Source organism: Lepus europaeus, unplaced genomic scaffold, assembly GCF_033115175.1.
Source record: "Lepus europaeus isolate LE1 unplaced genomic scaffold, mLepTim1.pri SCAFFOLD_106, whole genome shotgun sequence".
Classification (NCBI taxonomy): Eukaryota; Metazoa; Chordata; class Mammalia; order Lagomorpha; family Leporidae; genus Lepus; species Lepus europaeus.
The window spans coordinates 295,022-308,842 of NW_026909024.1; the positions used below are offsets into that span (position 1 = coordinate 295,022).

The window sequence follows — 13,821 nt, forward strand, 5'->3', positions numbered from 1 at the left end:
AAATGCTTCTTCAAAAATAAATGCTTTATTATATAAAAAGATATACACAAAATGTTCATTAAAAATGGAATTGAAAAATTAAATTTAAATTTAAAAAGTTTACTTCTTCACATTTCAATGAAGATCAAGACACTTTTGTGAATCACGATACTTTGCCATTTAATTCATCCCTAAGAACTGAGGTTTCTGGGAATTTAAACATGGTATTGCTGGATTTTTACATTAGTAACTAAAGAAAACTGCATGTCTTTAAAAAAAGTTTTAAGATTATAAAACATAAAGAAGTCATAGGGAGCCCAAACAGAATTATGGTATAGATGCCTAGCTATATCCCATGGAAATTCTCACAAACTTACCCCTTTTTGATGAGCTAAATGACCAATGCATTGTTGTAGTGCAGAAATACTCCTTGGTGAAGCTTTTTCAGGGGTTTTTCTGCTGGAGCTTTCAGATGTGATCATTCTCTGTTTCTGCTTTGACTGGACCACTTCCATCTCTTGGTAGCCATTGTCTTGATGTGCTTTGACTTAGGAATCATACTGGTAAATTCATGTTTCATCTCGCATTGTTGCAGGATGATGAAAGCCATCTCAGTTCTTATCTCACATTAAAGAAGAATTTCCATGCAGACAGGGACAGTGAGCAAAGCAAAATTTATTGCAAGTGAGAAACCCCTTGTTGCAGCAGTGAGGAGTGTGGTTCCAAGAGAGCATCTCCCAGTTAAGCCTGTGAGGGCTAGCCATTTTATACATATAGTTGCTCTCTCTGGTTCCTTTCTGAAAACCATTCCTAGATTTAGCAAATCAGGGAGGAGTAGACTAACAGCCAATCACAAAGCAGGGATAAAAAGCAATCGGAAGGGTAGAATAGCAACCAGAGGGGGAGGGTAACAATTAGAAGACTAGAATAACCAACCAATCAGGAGCAAGGCTTACAATGCTGTATAGTCTTCTCTTGGCATAAAACTAAGTGTGGTTAAGACAGCTTCCAGGGAGAAGCACGCACTTTGTCCACTCTTCAAGGGCTTTTGTCTCTTTCTCACTCTGATAGGGATATGACCTAATGAGTTACCTAGTGTAACTCCTCATATTATTGCAGTGTTTGCAAGAAGTGCTTTTAGTTAAAAATCTTTCTATTGAAAACTGAATATTTCTATAGCTGTTCTGGGAACAACAGTTTTTGCACACCCACTGAGCAAAAATGTTAGTCTTTAGTTTTTCTAGTCAGAATTATGTGAGCTGAACAGTGGAGATGTCTGTACTGTTGGCTATTGTTTCTGTTGCTATTCATCAGTCCTCTTCAATTAGGGTATGAACAAGCCTAATGTTATCCTTGCAGATTGATGTGGATGGTCTGCCACTGTGGAAATTATCTTTAACATCACCTCATCCCTTCTTAAATAAATTTACCACTCATAAATTGCTGATTTCCTTGAGGCCTTGTCCGCATAAAATTGCCACAAAGCATCCATGGGGTTACAATTTTCCCATCCATGCTGCACCATCAAGATAGTGTTCATTCTTCTTTTCCTGCAGAATTTATATTGCTCTGATAAGGGCTTTTTCAAATTGATGTCTTTACCTTCTTAGTGCCCCAAACTAGATCTTGGGCAAACAGATTGTTACAAATTACTATGAGTTTATTTTGATGCAGATTTTTTAAATCCACACATACTTTTTTTATAGTGAGCATTTAAATGAACTTCCTGAGGAGCAGCCCATATTATAAGTTATTTACAAAATGGAAGGCTATGTTAACTGACTGAGGAGCTGTCCGTATTATAGCATTAAGTGAGAAACGCAAGTTGCAGAGTAATATACATTGCATAGTTCCATTACTGAAGACATAAATAAATAAGCAAACATATAGTTCAAGCTGTTATAGTTCTATTACTGAAGACATAAAATAAATAAGAAAATAGATAATTCAGGGCAGAGCCAAGATGGCGGAAGAGTGAGGGCGTGCACCAACAGTCCGGGAAAAGATAGTTTAACAAAAGTGGAGTTACTGTACCATCAGGAAGAGACTCAGAAAAAAAACTGCAGAGGAAACTCTTCTGGATCTAGTAGATGTGACACAGAAGACCTACAGGGAGAGCAAGGTGTCCCACTGCCCCGCCAAGCCGTACCGCGGGAGCAAAGCCACGAGATCGGAGCCGCGAGATCGGAGCCACAAGAGCGGGGAACCCAGCGAGCCCAGCGACAGAAGCCCAGCCACAGAATTTGAGCCCCAGCGCTGGAAGGAAAGGTAACCTGAGACATTGGATGGGAAGGTTAGAGCGTGGTCTGAGACCCCACGGGGGGAAACTGCACCAGGCTGACTGGAGGAGAGAAAAAAAAGTGAATAAATAAGGGAAACCGACAGGGTCACTAGCCTCTCTCTCCACTCAGCTTACAAAGATGAGCAAGACAAAGAGCAGGCACCATTTTACATATGTAAAACAAACTCCATAACCTAGGCAACACGGTGAGCTGTGTGGAATTTCTTCCCAACTGAGTCTAAAAAAAAGTGAGAGAGAGAGAGAGAGCAAGAGAGCAAGCCAGATAACAATCTGTGTGAGTCACCTTGGGCACACCCTTAACCCTGAAGAACCAAACAGACCTCTTTGGCCACACCTCCAAGATGCCAAACAAACATAAAAACCAAGGTAACAAGAGCAAGGAAGACACTATGATGCCCCCAAATGAAAAAGACACCCCAATTCAAGATTATGAAGATGATGAGATAGAAGAAATGCAAGAAGCGGATCTCAAAAAATTGGTAAGATCATTAAGAAGCTCTCAAAAACAAATTCTTGAATTACAGAAATCCTTAATGGACAAGATAGAAAATCTTTCTCGTGAAAATGAAATATTAAGGAGGAATCAAAATGAAATGAAACAACTAGTAGAACAAGAAACTGTGATAGTGACGAGAAACCATAATGAAATGAAGAATTCAATAGATCAAATGACAAACACATTAGAGAGCCTTAAAAACAGAATGGGTGAAGCAGAAGAGAGAATATCGGACTTAGAAGACAGAGAACAGGAGAGGAAACAGGCAAATCAAAGAAAAGAAGAGGAAATTAGAAATCTAAAAAATATTGTCGGGAATCTACAATATAGTATTAAAAAAAAAACCAACATTCGGGTCCTAGGAGTTCCTGAAGGCATGGAAAGGGAGAAAGAATTAGAAGGCCTTTTTAGTGAGATACTAGCAGAAAATTTCCCAGGTTTGGAGAAGGACAGAGACATCTTAGTACAGGGAGCTCATAGAACCCCTAATAAACATGATCAAAAGAGATCTTCACCACGACACATTGTAATTAAACTCACCACAGTGAAACATAAAGAAAAGATCTTAAAATGTACAAGAGAGAAACATCAGACCACCCTCAGATGATCCCCAATTAGACTCACAGCTGACTTCTCATCAGAAACCCTACAAGGGAGGAGGGAATGGCAAGATATAGCCCAGGTACTAAGAGAGAAAAACTGCCAGCCCAGAATATTATATCCTGCAAAGCTCTCATTTGTGAATGAAGGTGAAATAAAGACCTTTCACAGCTAACAGAAATTGAAAGAATTCATCGCCACTTGTCCAGCCCTGCAAAAGATGCTTAAAGATGTGATACACGTAGAAACACAGAAACACGGTCATCAATATGAAAGAAGGTAAAGGAAGGAAACCTCACAGCAAAAGATCACAGGAAACCCAAAAATGGTAGGGCAAAATTGCTACTTATCGATAGTCACATTAAACGTTAAAGGCCTGAACAATCCAGTTAAAAGACACCGAGTGGCTCATTGGGTTAAGGAACAAAACCCATCTATTCACTGCTTACAAGAAACACATCTTTCTAACAAAGATGCACACAGACTGAAAGTGAAAGGTTGGAAAAAGATATACCATGCCAACAGAAATGAAAAAAGAGCTGGCGTAGCCATCTTAATATCAGATAACATAAATTTTACCACAAAAACTATTAGGAGAGACAAAGAGGGGCACTATATAATGATTAAGGGATACATTCCACAGGAAGATACAACGATTATCAATGTATATGTGCCTAATTACAGGGCACCGGTTTATTTAAAAGACTTGTTAAGGAACTTAAAGGGAGACTTAGACCCCAATAAAATAGTACTGGGGGACTTCAATACTCCACTCTCAGAGATAGACAGATCAACAGGACAGAAGGTCAACAAGGAGACAGTAGATTTAAACGACACTATAGCTCAAATGGACCTAACAGATATCTACAGAACATTTCATCCTACATCTAAAGATTTTACATTCTTCTCAGCAGTACATGGAACCTTCTGTAGGACTGACCACATACTAGCCATAAAGCAAGTCTCAGCAAATTCAAAAGAATTAAAATCATACCATGCAGCTTCGCAGACCATACAGGAATGAAGTTGGAAATTAGCAACTCGGGAATCCCTAGAGCACGTGCAAACACATGGAGATTGAACAACATGCTCCTGAATGAACAATGGGTCATAGAAGAAATCAAAAGAGAAATCAAAAATTTTCTGGAAGTAAATGAGGATAACAGCACATCATTCCAAAACCTATGGGATACAGCAAAATCAGTGTTAAGAGGAAAGTTTATATCAATAGGTGCTTACATCAAGAAATTGGAAAGGCACCAAATAGATGGGCTTTCAAGTCATCTCAAGGATCTAGAAAATCTGCAGCAAACCAAACCCAAAGCTAGTAGGAGAAGAGAAATAATTAAAATCAGAGAAGAAATCAACAGGATTGAATCCTAAAAAACATTACAAAAAATCAGCCAAACGAGGAGCTGGTTTTTTGAAAAAATAAACAAAATTGACACCCTATTGGCCCAACTAACTAAAAAAAGAAGAGAAAAGACCCAAATCAATACAATCAGAGATGAAAAAGGAAACGTAACAACAGACACCACAGAAATAAAAAGAATCATCAGAAATTACTACAAGGACTTATATGGCAGCAAACAGGGAAATCTATCAGAAATGGATAGATTCCTGGACACATACAACCTACCTAAATTAAACCAGGAAGACATAGAAAACCTAAACAGACCCATAACTGACACAGAAATTGAAACAGTAATAAAGGCCCTCCCAACAAAGAAAAGCCCAGGACCAGATGGATTCACTGCTGAATTCTACCAGACATTTAAAGAATAATTAACTCCAATTCTCCTAAAACTATTCAGAACAATCAAAAAAGAGGGAATCCTCCCAAATTCTTTCTATGAAGCCAGCATCACCTTAATTCCTAAGCCAGAAAAAGATGCAGCATTGAAACAGAACTACAGACCAATATCCCTGATGAACATAGATGCAAAAATCCTAAATAAAATTCTGGCCAATAGAATGCAACATCACATTAGAAAAATCATCCACCCAGACCAAGTGGGATTTATCCCTGGTATGCAGGGATGGTTCAATGTTCACAAAACAATCAACGTGATACACCACATCAACAGACTGCAGAAGAAAAACTATATGATTCTCTCAATAGACACAGAGAAAGCATTTGATAAAATACAACACCCTTTCATGATGAAAACCCTAAACAAACTGGGTATAGAAGGAACATTCCTCAATACAATCAAAGCAATTCATGAAAAACCCATGGCCAGTATCCTATTGAATGGGGAAAAGTTGGAAGCATTTCCACTGAGATCTGGTACCAGACAGGGATGCCCACTCTCACCACTGCTCTTCAATATCGTTCTGGGAGTCTTAGCCAGAGCTATTAGGCCAGAAAAAGAAATTAAAGGGATACAAATTTGGAAGGAAGAACTCAAACTATCCCTCTTTGCAGATGATGATTCTTTATTTAGGGGACCCAAAGAACTCTACTAAGAGACTATTGGAACTCATAGAAGAGTTTGGCAAAGTAGCAGGATATAAAATCAATGCACAAAAATCAACAGCCTTTGTATACACAGACAATGCCGTGGCTGAGGAAGAACTTCTAAGTTCAATCCCATTCTCAATAGCTACAAAAACAATCAAATACCTTGGAATAAACTTAACCAAGGACATTAAAGATCTCTACGATGAAAATTACAAAACCTTAAAGGAAGAAATAGAATAGGATACCAAAAAATGGAAAAATCTTCCATGCTCATGGATTGGAAGAATCAACATCATCAAAATGTCCATTCTCCCAAAAGCAATTTACAGATTTAATACAATACCAATCAAAATACCAAAGGCATTCTTCTGAGATCTGGAAAAAATGATCTGAAATTCATATGGAGACACAGGAGACCTCAAATAGATAAAGCAATCTTGTACAACAAAAACAAAGCTGGAGGCATCACAATACCAGATTTCAGGACATACTACAGGGCAGTAGTTATCAAAACAGCATGGCACTGGTACAGAAACAGATGGATAGATGAATGGAACAGAATAGAAACACCAGAAATCAACCCAAACATCTACAGCCAACTCATATTTGATCAAGGATCCAAAACCAATCCCTGGAGTAAAGACAGTCTATTCAATAAATGGTGCTGGGAAAATTGGATTTCCACGTGCAGAATCATGAAGTAAGATCCCTACCTTTCACCTGACACAAAAATTCACTGAACATGGATTAAAGACTTAAATCTATGACCCAAAACCATCAAATTATTAGAGAGCATTGGAGAAACCCTGCAAGATATAGGAATAGGCAAAGACTTCTTGGAAAATAACCCAGGAGCACAGGCAGTCAAAACTAAAATTAACTATTGGGATTGCATCAAATTGAGAAGTTTCTGTACTGCAAAAGAAACAGGAAAGTGAATAGGAAACCGACAGAATGGGAAAAATATTTGAAAACTATATTACAGAGAAAGGGTTGATAACCAGAATCTACAAAGAAATCAAGAAACTCCGCAACATCAAAACAAACAACCCACTTAAGTGATGGGCCAAAGACCTCAACAGACATCTTTCCAAAGAGGAAATCCAAATGGCCAACAGACACATGAAAAAATGTTCAAGATCACTAGCAATCAGAGAAATGCAAATCAAAACCACTATGAGGTTTCACCTCACCTCGGTGAGAATGGCTCACATTCAGAAATCTACCAACAATAGATGCTGGAGAGGATGTGGGGAAAAAAGGGACACTAACCCACTGTTGGTGGGAATGCAAACTGGTTAAGCCACCATGGAAGTCAGTCTGGAGATTCCTCAGAAACCTGAACATAACCCTACCATTCAACCCAGCCATTCCACTCCTTGGAATTTACCCAAAGGAACTTAATTTGGCTAATAAAAAAGCCATCTGCACATTAATGTTTATTTCACCTCAATTCACAATAGCTAAGACCTGGAACCAACCCAAATGCCCATCAACAGTAGACTGTATAAAGAAATTATGGGACATGTACTCTATAGAATACTATACAGCAGTCAAAAACAATGAAACCCGGTCATTTGCAACAAGATGGAGGAATCTGGAAAACATCATGCTGAGTGAATTAAGCCAGTCCCAAAAAGACAAATATCATTTGTTTTCCCTGATCAGTGACAACTAACTGAGCACCAAAGGGGAAACCCGTGGAAGTGAAATGGACACTATGAGAAACAGTGACTTGATCAGCTCTTGTGCTGACTGTTGATGTACAATGTAATACTTTATCAATTTTAGTATATTTTTTGTTCTAGTACTAGTTGTTGAACTCTGTAATTAACACACAATTATTCTTAGGTGTTTAAATTTTAACTGAAAAGTGATCCCGGTTAAATATAAGAATGAGAAAAAGAGAGGGAGGAGATGTACAATTGGGGACATGCTCAATCGGACTGGCCCCAAATGATGGAGTTAGAAAGGTGCCAGGGGATTCCAATACAATCACATCAAGGTGGCATGTACCAATGCCATCTCACTAGTCCAGGTGATCAATTTCAGTTTACAATTGATCACACTGACAGTTCTAAGAGTCAAAGGGATCACACAAACAAGACTAATGTCTGCTAATCCTAACTGATAAAACCAAAAAGGGTGAGAAGGATCCAACATGGGAAGGGGGAGACACAGCAGACTCATAGAATGGCAGATGTCCTAAATAGCACTCTGGCCTCAGAATCAGCCCTTAAGGCATTCGGATCAGGCTGAAGAGCCTATGAGAGTATTTTAAGCATGGAAAGCCAAGACACTCTGGGAAAAAAAAAAGAAGAAGAAGAAGACCTAAATGAGGATCTCAGCGAGTGTGATCCCAGTGGAAAGAATGGGGCCATCAAGGTAGGAGGTACCTTTCTCTGAAGGGAGGAGAGAACTTCCACTTTGACTATGACCCTGTTGGAATAAGATCGAAGTTGGCAAACCCTAAAGGCTTCCATAGCCTCGGCAACTCATGACTAGAGCCTAGGGAGATTACTGATGCCATAAACAAGAGTGTTAAATTGTTAAATCAACATCAAGAGTCACTGTGTACCTACGTCTCATGTGGGATCTGTCCTTAATGGGTTGTCCAATGTGAATTAATGATATAGCTAGTACTGAAACAGTATTTTTACATTTTGTGTTTCTGTGTGGGTGCAAGCTGATGAAATCTTTACTTAGTATATACTGAATCGATCTCCTGTATATAAAGATAATTGAAAATGAAAAAAAAAGCCCTTGGTGTTAAATTGGAAATTACATAGAAAATTAATCAATTTTTTTAAAAAAAAATATCATGCAGGATCTCTGTTATTAATGTGCTGTACACTTATTTAATGCTATAACTAGTACTCCAAAAGTACTTACTCACTTTGAGTAGCTATGTGAGGGCAAACTGTTGAAATCTTCATATATAATAAACTGATTTTCTGTATATAAAGAGAATTGAAAATGAATCTTGATGTGAAAGGAAGGGGAGAGAGAGCGGGAAAGGGGAGGGTTGTGGGTGGGAGGGAAGTTATGGGTGGGGGGGAAGCCATTGTAATCCATAAGTTGCACTTTGGAAATTTATATTTATTAAATAAAAGATAAAAAATAGCATTTCAAACACTGTACATTTCTGAATAAACATGATATAAAATCAAAAAAAAGAAAATAGATAATTCAACACTATTCATGTATGAAACCTATTGGTATCCAGTTTTTGAGCCTGTAGCAGCATAAGAAATGCACTGTGGGTTATTAATAGCAGTCACCTCTAGGGGTTTGTAGTATTGTCATAGTTCCAATAAGCATATGTTACTTTTATATATTTTATTTAATGGAAACCTTAAAAGAAAATTATCATTCTAAAGAACTGAAAATGGCAATGCACGTCCTATAGAGACTGTTGTCAATTTCAATCTTAAAACCCAATCTGTTGGTGTAAAGATTTCTCTTTTCAGTCCAAGTTTCCTTTACTTGCTTGAATTGAACTGCTTTAAATTTAATGTGCTACCTTGAGTTCTTTGTGATTATTAATTCCAATGGATTAAAGCAAGACTCTAAGGGAATTTACATAGGTTCAGGCTTTCAGAGATGATTAGTCTCTGAGTAGAATCCCTGCTCACTCTTAGAAAATATTCTCATCATGAATATAAATTATAGTACTTTGAACTTGTGGGATAAAGGTAATCACCTTCCAAAAATGACATGCAAATAAAGCTGAATCAATGAAAATTCTTTCAGGTCAGGTACCAGGGTCTGTAGTAGGTGCTGGTGAATTAAACCTGAGTCACTGAAGAAAGGCATCAACCTTAGGTATAGAGTATCTGAATTTAAGTGTCCCATGCTTTCAATTTCCAACCTTTCCTACCAATCATTATGAGAAACAGCAGTCTGATCTTTCCAGTATATGATATAAGCATGCTAAATTCCATCCAAGTGGAAATGTCCACTAGATTGTTTCTAATTCAGAGGCTACAGACATAAATTTGTAAGTCATCTTAGAGAGTTAAAAAAGTCACACATGGGGAGATGGCCCACAGAAGACATATTGAGAGGAGTATCTGATTCAGCATTTTGATTAATATCTCAAAGTCCCTGAGTTCAAATCTTTTTTAAAAAGTTTATTTGAAAGACACAGTGGCAGAATGAGAGGGAGATATTTGTCTCACCCACTGGTTCACTCACCAAATGGCTGTAACAGCTGGGACTTGGCCAGGCCAAAACCAGGAGCCAGTATGTGTGTTTATATCAGGGTAGGGCAAAAGTAATTCATTGTGTCACATGAATCATAGTCTGTGTTTGCCAATATTTTAAAACCTATTGTTTCCTACTCAAAAAATCCTTAACATGTATGTGTAGGCTAAATAAGCCCCTTTCACTTTTTTAAGATTTATTTTTGTTTATTTGAAAGAGTACAGAGTGAGAGGAAAAGACATAGAGGAGAAGTCTTCCATATGCTGATTCACACTCCAAATGGCTATAATGACCAGAACTAGGCCCAGCAGAAGTCAGGAGACATGAGTGTCATCTAGATCATTTGCATGGGTGGTGGGGCCCAAGTACTTTGACAACCTTCTGCTTCTATTCCAGGTGCATTAGCAGGGAGCTGGATCAGAAATAGAGCAGACTCAGGGCCAATATTGTGGCATAGTGGGTAAAGTCACCCACTGTTATTGGCAGCACCCCACATGGACATTACCTCTTGTTCTGGCTGCTTCACTTGGATGAAGCTCCTGGCTTTGGTTTTGGCATGGCCCAGCACTGGCCTTTGAAGAAATCTGGAGAGTGAACCAGTGGATGAAAGATCTCTCTCTCTCTCTCCCTCCCTCCCACCCTCCATCTCCCTCTATCTATCTCTTGCTTTTTCTCTCCCTCTCTCTCTCCCTCTCCCTCTCCTTTGCTCTCACTCTGTCTCCCCATTTCTCCCTCTCTGTAACTTTGAGTTTCAAATAAATAAATAATTCCCTTTTTTTTTGAAGAAGGTATATCCACCTGATTATCACTTTTTTTACAGGCAGAGTTAGACAGTGAGACAAAGAGAGACAGAGAGAAAGGTCTTCCTTCCATTGGTTCACCCTGCAAATAGCCACTACGGCCTGTGTGCTGCACTGATCCAAAGCCGGGAGCCAGATGCTTCCTCCTGGTCTCCCATGTGGGTGCAGGACCCAAGCACTTGGGCCACCCTCTACTGCCTTCCCAGGCAAAAGCAGAGAGCTGGACTGGAAGAGGAGCAATCGGGACAGAATCTGGCATCCCATCTGAGACTAGAACCCGGGGTGCCAGCACCACAGGTGGAGGATTAGCCAAGTGAGCCATGGCACCGGCTCAAATAAATGAATAAATCTTAAAAAAAGAAGTTGTGTGTCTGTGTCAGACTTGGCTGCAAGTGGTTTGCTGAGCCTATTAGTACCCTGAGCAAGATTCACGCCACTACCTGTGCCCTGCAAACACATCTCTGTCAGGAACGTAGTGGGCAACACCAGGTCTGAAGACTTATGGTGAAAATTTTGTTGTTATGATCCTAAAGTTCATGTGTATGTTCCACTTGATTTCTACATTCTCCATCCAAGAGGATTTGCTTACATTCAATTTGAGGATGCTCATGATTCCAAAAATGCTTTACATAACTTGGACAGAAAATAGATTTGTGGGCATCAAAAATACAATTTGCACAGGGCAATCAGAAGACACCAAATCAGAAGAAAGCCAAGGGAGGGAGGAATGTGTAGAGTTCTTCATGTCATCATGATTTGACAAATATAGATGTTCTAGAATCTAGTGTTATGAAGGGAGAGCAAGAAGTCAGTCTTTTAATTACATGTCTAAGTCTTATAGCCCTAGAAAGAGCAGACTAATTAGAAGACTTCATGGTAGCAGAAGCCGTTCTAACATTGTTAGATTCAAACACCAAAGATTGTGATATCCCAGCCCAATAAATAATTGGAGACTAAATCACATTCTAGGTCTGCAACTCACAAAAAAATTAGAGGTACCTCTAAAACAGGTTCCAAAACACATTATAAGTCTGGCTCAAGTAATGAAAAGGAATCAGGGAGAAAAGGACTACCTAAATCCAAAGCTCAGTCAAGATCACAGTCTAGGTCTAGGTCAAAATTTAGATCAAGATCTTAGACTAGTCCTAAGTCCAGTGGCCACTGATAACATAAACCATGATAATCTTTAGGCATATATCATTAATTTATCATAGTTTGGTTTACTTAAATTATCAGAAGTACAATGTTGTAATGATGCTTTAGAAATACTTGTTAGCTTTCCATGTATCAGGTTATAATTAAAATGACATGTTATTAAGAAGCCACTCTGAGGAGTCCAATTTACTTAATGTCATGGACAGGTACAAATTTGTGGGGTCTGCAATTTTCTCAAAGATTCTCATTATGCTTGAAGTATTCATTGAAAAGATGTTGATTGGCTTGAATTTGCAACATTGTCTTACTAAAAATGAAATTTCATATCCATATTTGGTAGAACTGGAAACCTAGAGCTGTAGCTTGCTAATAAGATAGATTAATACAAAATGAAGTAGCCACAGTATAACACTGACTGCTCAAACACAGTAGGTTCATGGTGAACTTTTATGTCTTGTTAAGATGTCTAGTCCCATGTTAATATTTTATTTATGGGGCTGGCACTGTGGTGTAATGGGTTAAGCTACTGCCTGTAGTGCTGGCATCCCATTATGAGTGTCAGTTCCAGACCCGGCTGCTCCACTTCCAAGCCAGCTCTCTGCTATGGCCTGGGAAAGCAGTAGAAGATAGCCCAAGTCCTTGGGCCCCTGCACCTGCTTGGGAGACCCAGAAGAAGCTCCTGGCTTCAGATGGGTGCAGCTCCAGCCATAGCAGCCAACTGGGTAGTGAACCATTGGATGGAAGACATCTCTCTCTCTGCCTCTCCTTCTCTCTCTGTGTAACTCTGACTTTCAAATAAATAAATAAATCTTTAAAAAAGTTTATTTATGACACAGTTTAGAATAGTTTTTGTTAACCCCAGTACTTGGGGGAATGCTCCCCAACCCTGGCTGGATTAAACAGCATTTTCAGGGTGATTGAGATTTTAGCTGAAACACAGAGCCTTCACTGCTTTTATTCTGGCTTCTGTACAGATTTGGAATATACAAAAATCTCACCTTAGAAGTTGAGCAGATCATTGATGGCAGAAATAATTTGAAGTGGGAAAGAATGTTCTCACATAATTACTCTGAAGTTTAATGAGCATTGCTGACTAATTATCTTAGTGCCATTAGAAGTAAGTTGTTTCAAAGTAAGTTTTGTTTGTGTGAGTGTGCATTGTGTAAACTAAATTGTGATGTTTATAGCACTTAGAGTGTGTATTTGTATCAAAATGTGCCTACCTATTTATGAGGGAGGCTTGCTTTTCACACTTCAGTTTTATTTAATGTGTGGCAAGCTGAGAGACAACACTCCCATTTTAGGTGAGGTTGTGTTGTGAAGTTTAAAATATTTCAGGAAAAGGATCCGTTCTAAGCAAGAGTCATCTCTCAGCTTTAGTTATCAATGTAGCTGGCTAAAAATGAGGAAATAAAATCCTTAACCATTTATAATTTCTGTAATTTCTCTGAAAGATTTCTTTGCAGAACTAAAAGTGACTTGACATATCCAAACTCATTTCAGAGTAAGAAGCTAACATCTTTTTAAAATCTCAGATTGTTTACTTGTAGATCTAGGTAATATTGTGGGGAAAAAATTTCTTTCAGAGGAGTACTCTTTCCAATTTTGTTTTGGAAACCTAGGTTTTGCCTGTGAAGAACAAGACAATGGCTTTTAGATACTGCTTGTGGATTGTGTTTGAGGGATTGATTCTAGGACTGTTATTTATTGGATAGTATTTCTAGCTTTCATTTATTTACTATTTGCAGTTAATGTTCATGTTTTTCTATACAATCATGTTATGCACATTTCTTTAACTTTTTAAGATTTTTTTGGATGT

The 13,821-nt window shown here is 38.4% G+C and overlaps 1 pseudogene; it reads left to right on the forward strand.

The window, feature by feature from the left end:
• The window catches only part of LOC133754450 (serine/arginine-rich splicing factor 10-like), a 28,878-nt pseudogene extending 16,866 nt beyond the window's left edge, over positions 1-12,012 (forward strand).
• The last annotated feature ends 1,809 nt before the right edge of the window (positions 12,013-13,821 follow it).